The sequence below is a fragment of the Malaclemys terrapin genome, chromosome 9 (assembly GCF_027887155.1).
Source record: "Malaclemys terrapin pileata isolate rMalTer1 chromosome 9, rMalTer1.hap1, whole genome shotgun sequence".
In the NCBI taxonomy this organism is placed as follows: domain Eukaryota; kingdom Metazoa; phylum Chordata; order Testudines; family Emydidae; genus Malaclemys; species Malaclemys terrapin.
The window spans coordinates 8,642,456-8,648,964 of record NC_071513.1 but is presented as its reverse complement, the minus strand read 5'-3'; positions in this window follow the sequence as shown (position 1 = coordinate 8,648,964).

Below are 6,509 nucleotides of genomic sequence, written 5' to 3'. Positions count from 1 at the left end.
CTGCTTTGCCTCTAGCATACAAGAAAACTGACTGATAGGAAAGTCAAAGCGGATTTTTTTCACTAGCCCATGGAGGTTAGCTATTGGTTACATTTTTTTTTGGCTGGCTATGTTTGTACCAAGAAAGAATAAGAAAGACAAAGCTAATAAATCTGGATGGGGAAGTTATTGCTCAGTTTGGAGGAGAAGAACTGAGGCATCTTGCCTTATGATTTTTTAAAAGTAATTTCCACTAATACATTAAACTGAAACTTAATTACAAAACAAATACATCTTGGCTAATGTGAAGGCTAACTGGTTAGGGAAAAAAACAAATCTCGATAGATATACTGAATACTGAAAAGCCTTGACTTTGGGCTTGGTTCTTCTTTTCCTTATACTTGAAAGTTGTAGGTGGCACTTAAAGGGATAAAGAAATAAAGAAAACACTTTTAAACTCTTTGGATTAAACTCAGGAGTAGGACAGCAGTTTTCATGGAAGCCACTTGCCATAAGCCAAGATCAGATCTTGATCATTATCTAAAGGTATTCCAATCCCAAGTGCCACTGGATTTAGGTTAGATTTTTATTTGACTTCCTTGACTACTGACATAATATGATACCTATTACTGCATCTTATAACTGAACTCAAGCAGCTGTATTCCAAAGAGTGGGGGTACTATTTTACCCTGGAAAATATCTGCTTTTTTAAACGTATGTTTTTCATTTTACCAGAGCTGGTTGGAAAATGGGTCCTCTGTCCCCATGGAAACTTAAATGAAAAAAAAAAAATGTTGACAATTTCCACTGACAATTCAGACATATTTTGAAAAATCCTAAAATTTTTGGTTTCTAGGTTTTCAATTTTTTGACAGAATCCAAATTTTCTGTGGAAAGCAGACACTTTCTGTGAAAATTTTCATTTAGCCAAAACCAAAAAAACAATTTCCCATCAGAAGACATTTAATGAAAAGTTACCATCCATGCTTATATTTTCACATTATTTTTTATACAAAATATAAGTAAGGACACTGCATCCATTAGTCTTGTACAAAGAACCACACAGTAAGACCAACAGAATCTGAACAGGAAGTCACCAAGCGCCTACATTCCAATTCCAAGCTCAATCCACTAGAGTGACTAGACCAAGGGACGGGGATGTATCATCGTTCATGTTGCAGTACCTTTGTCAGTACCCAGCCCAATGGAAGCTGGATCATTGAAAGCTAATGATCCAACCAGCGGACCGAATTCGGTGCTGAATCATGGTCACATGCCACCTGAGGCATGTTGTGCATATGCCAAGATGACGACAACGACTAGACCAACCACTCATGAATGTTGGCATATTCATTGCCATTTTTGGGTTTGAACCTATGCTCTGTTGACTCAAGAAACCAGCAGATCTGAAGTGTCACACATGTCAAAAGAGGCAGTTGCTGAGAGAAGCAGACAATCATCACACAAACAGGTAGAGTTAATTGATTTCTTCCTGCCAACCCATGGTAGGTGCACTCAGTTTCCTAGGTGCACCCCTTAAAAATTTGACCCATAATTTGCTCATTTTTACAGCAATTGCTGCTAAAAAGATTATGTGGAAAGCCTGTGTAAAATATGCCAACTCTGCATAGATTCCTAAAGATATTATCTTGGACTTGTTAAGCATATTAATGTACAATTATTCTATCATAATTTGGGGGGCTCTACCTCAGCTGTCTCCAGTTAATCATTGATTAAATCAGTCTTTTAAAAAGTTGCTTCATCTGTCCAGTATGGTCTTGGTTAGCATTTAAGATGACTGCATGCATGGGACAAAACCCATCACCTGATATGGCCAAATGCAAGAGAATGTTATCTATATTTGCATATATCCAGCCAGCTTTGCATTTTAAAAGCTGTCCGGAAGAACTAGTGTTAAGTTATACTACAATTATAATTCATTTGGCTAACTGACAGACTGACAACTGGTGAAACTAAACATCCTGCTAATTAAATCCTGTGTTGGGAGGAAGGTCTGGGTAATATTTTCATCAGTTAGCCATGGTCCTCTCATCCTAAGAAAGAACACCACTCAGCATATTCTGTTTCCACAAAGGGAGAAGGAATGTCATAAAAACTTTAGAGTTATAAGATTCTAGAACAGTTGGCATGTTATACCAGCTTCTCGTCACTTGCTGTGTCTTGCTTCTTTGCTGGAGAAGCATACCTATCCCAATATTTACACCAGTGTTTCTCAAACTAGGGTTGCCGCTTGTGTAGGGAAAGCCCCTGGTGGGCCGGGCCAGTTTGTTTACCTGCCCCGTCCACAGGTCCAGCTGATCACGGTTCCCACTGGCCGCGGTTCGCTGCTCCAGGCCAACGGGAGCTTCTGGAAGTGGCGCAGGCCGAGGGTCGTTCTGGCCACCGCTTCCAGCAGCTCCCATTGGCCTGCAACAGAGAACTGCGGCCAGTGGGAGCCGCGATTGGCTGAACCTGCAGACACAGCAAGTAAACAAACCAGCCCGGCCCGCCAGGGGCTTTCCCTGCACAAGCAGTGGCCCCAGTTTGAGAAACACTGATTTACACTAAACTGTCCTCTAAACTGTGCTGGTGTAAATCAGGAGTAAATTCATTGACTTCAGTGGAGTTACCCTAAATGTGTACATGGGTGAAAATAATGAGAGGAGAATGTTTGTCCATGTGCTGTGAACTGCTGCCAATGAAACTCAGACACTATATGAATGCTAGGAAGGGAAGTTCATCTCTATTTAGGTTTTATACTTCCTAGTCCTCTTTATGAATTGATTTCACTCACTGGTGTGATGGGCCTGGATTGTTCTGAAGTACGGTTCTAATTCAGACCCACATCTTGTATGCAAGGACAGCTGATACACTCACTCATTGAAGTCTGTAAAGTGTTCTGGCATTAGAGATATCATTGAACTAAAATATTTAAACCTCCAGGAAACATGTAATACAGCCTGTCAAAATGCTAATCACTTAAATAACTGAAATTACATCCAATGTTAATTGACAGAAGGGAAATTCCCATATCTTTCTAGCTCTCCTATTCAAACCACTGTATTTTATAAAAATAAAACCAGCTTTACTTTTAAAAAAAAGCCATAGCTTAGGTATAGCTGGAATAAGATGAAATTGTTACAGATGATCTTGGAAAACAAACATTAGTCTCTCTCTCACGAGTTCTTCTTCACATGATTATGTACTTGAAGCAACTTAATTCCAGTCAAGACAGAAATCAATAAATGAAGCTTCTAGTGTCCTTTGTTTTAGAACAATCTTTGCCCTACCTTGCATGAATCAGATATCTCTGCAATGGGGCTGCAGACTCTTGTTTAGAATTTCTCCCCATGTGCTGAAGAGGATTTGACCTTTTGTATCCATTTATTACATCAGCGTGCCCACAACCGCTGCTATCCAAGGGAAAAACAATCACTGCTCCAACTGAAGAGAACAGTTATTATAGTACTGGTTCCCTCCAAGCCTTCCCTCCTTCTCTCTCCTTTTCTCTCTCCCTCTCACACACACAGAGTAGCAGAGCACTATGGTTTGGTAGAAGTGATTTGTTAGAATCTTACCTCACAGTGGGTTTGCCTTAAGGAGAGGTTTGTCCTCTGTGGCTGGGATAGATTCCAGTGGAGGCTCTTGCTTGTATCTTTATGGGAACATTTTAGAGATGCATTGAGGTGTCCAACCTGAGAGAGGTGGAACTATACAAATGAGTCATGAGTGTTACCCATTGGTAAGTGTTGCGTGTCCCTCAGAGTGCACAGTCTACAGAGGATGAGAGTTTGTGATAGGTCCCAACTAGAAACATTTATTCTTTAGCTCAAGCTGCAAAGACTTATGCTTTTAGCTATGAAAGTCCCTGGTTCAATTCCCAAGGTCTGAGCCAAGATAGTAACCAACACATAAACTGGGGCTCATCTGGGATAAACTTCGTTTCTTTAGGGGGAGTGTGTAAACTCACTGCTAAGTGTGTGATGTATCAACCCCCATGCCTGTACCAGAGAAGCTCTGAGTCTTTTACAGCTCTCCCCCACTCCCCACATACAAAGCTTGGTGCGTTAATTCAAGGTAAGCTGTAGAGCCTCATGCCTTCAGCTCTGGAGATCCCCAGCTAAATCCTGTGTGTTGACCAAAGTGGAGGCAGTCATAAGGGATTAAATCAAGGAAAGCTCCCTGTGGAGAGAGAGAGAGAGAGAGAGAGAAAGTGAACCATCAGCAAAATCGTCTTGTGCGAGTCGTAGAAGAAAACAATGACTATAGAATCTACTGATCAGCCAACAATAAGTGTATGTTGCTCTCTTCCTCTTAGATTGGGACATAGGTATTTCAAAATTTGAAGTCCATATAATAGCCAAATATAATGTTAGTTTGCGGAAAAGAGGTAAAGAAACCATTTAAAATATGCAAAAAATCTCTTTTCCTGATTATATCCCACTGTCTCTCACTATCATAATAATCTCTGAGTCTCTTCTGAGAGAATGAAAGCCCAGTGCCTAAAGCAGTCATTGGAACAGAAACTATAGCATCGCAAGGTATTCTATCCCTTAACCGCAAACCTGAAAACATGCATGCGACTGATTTCAGTGAGATTATTCACATGCCTCGGTGTTTGCAGAATTACGGCCTATGTCTGTAAAATGCCCAGCATACTTTTGGCTGTTATGTAATATGTGACTTAGGTAACCAGTTAGGCAGCTCAAAGAGTAAATTCCAAATATTCAATACTTAAACACATCTTTGCAGAGAACAATTCTCATCCAGATAAATTTCAGAGTAGCAGCCGTGTTAGTCTGTATCCGCAAAAAGAACAGGAGTACTTGTGGCACCTTAGAGACTAACAAATTTATTAGAGCATAAGCTTTCATGGACTACAGCCCACTTCTTCGGATGCATCCAGATAAAATCATTCATCATACAATTCCAAACAAAGACATTCATAAACATCGCGTTACTTTTGGTGGACAATTTGCAAACCGAAAAATAGATCTAAATTCTGTTCAGTGTGAATAATTTGAGCAGCTTTGCTCAAAACACATCATAAAATAAACAAAATTTACCAGGATGAAGACTAACCAAAAACAGGCTTTCCAACTCAAAGTAGACTTCCACTAGACTCAGAACACCTCTTTTGCATTAAAAAATGCTTATTTGATTAAATAGTTTTCTATACTGACCCTCAAGGGACCTTATAAAAAACAACCTGAACTGAAGTTGGTCAGAACCCTTCATCCCCATCACAACTGTTTGCTGGAAATCAGGACTGTGGTGAAGAGAGCTTAGAAAAAGTGCAGCTTGACTGCTCCTCTATTATACAGCATTGACAGCGAAAGCTCCCTGTGTTTTGATGAGCAAGGCAAATTAATAAGATCTGAATAGAGAATAGATAGCTGTGATTAACCTGACTGGCCACTGGCTGTCATTGTTGTTCCAGAGGAAAAAAAAAAGTCAGCAGGAAAATATTGAAGTTAGAAAAATGAATTGAGAATGTAGCCAGATTCTTATGTTTGGTGCAATTTACGGCAAGTCAGTCAAATATTAAGAGCTTTTTCATGTATAAATAACAGGTGCACTTATGAGATTCTGCCCTTGTTACACCCACTATATTCATTGGAAATTGTATAGCTGTAACTAAGAGATGAATTTAACCCTTAATTTACTTGCACAATCATATTAAGTGCTTGTGTAAGTTAAACACAAAATGGTGTGCAATTTAGGCCTGAAATATTTTGCCCAGCATGGGCAAATATCTGTGAGATCAACGCCTTCCATCCCATCTTCTCTCAGCAAATCTACCTTCCCCATTCTTCTTGTCCAATATTCCTATCCCCTTATTGGGGCAATAGCTGTACCAGCTAGGAGCTCCACTCCACCTGCCTGTTTGTTCTGCCCTCCATCGAGAGCTCCATCTGCACTATTCTTAGCTACAAAGCTTCTTTCCCACCTTCCCCTGCTTACTGGTCTTACCCCTTGGTCTCCCTCCTCACTCCAATGTGCATCTTGCCCTGGTGGCCTGTTGTAGTGGGAGGAGAGAATTGTTTGGTATGTGCTTACACTACAGGCCAGAAAACTGCATCAAGACTTTAGAAGCAAGAGTTGAAATCCTGACCACCACAGTCAACAGGCATTTTGCAATTGACTTCAGTGAAGCCAGGATGTCACCAAAGAGGTGGTGTGTGCCAACACAGACCTGCAGAAAAAAATGCCTGGATGACAGCTGCCATCTTGGATGACACACCAGGGACATCTGGATTAAAGGCATGAGCTGCTTCACTTCCATGGGTGGGGCTGTAATAGACTCACTCCCTCTGTGGATTGGACAACCCCATACCACTAACTTTAGAACCATCACCACTGGGAGCTGGCTCAGTTAGAATGATCACCACTAGGAGCTGCATATATCTGAGGTCAGGAACTAGCCCTAAGTAATTTTTTTGTGGGAAGTTTGTTTTCCCACAAACATTTTTCCTCCCCTCTACCATGCAACTCTATACAAGAATTATGCAAACCAGTTCTCTCCAGGG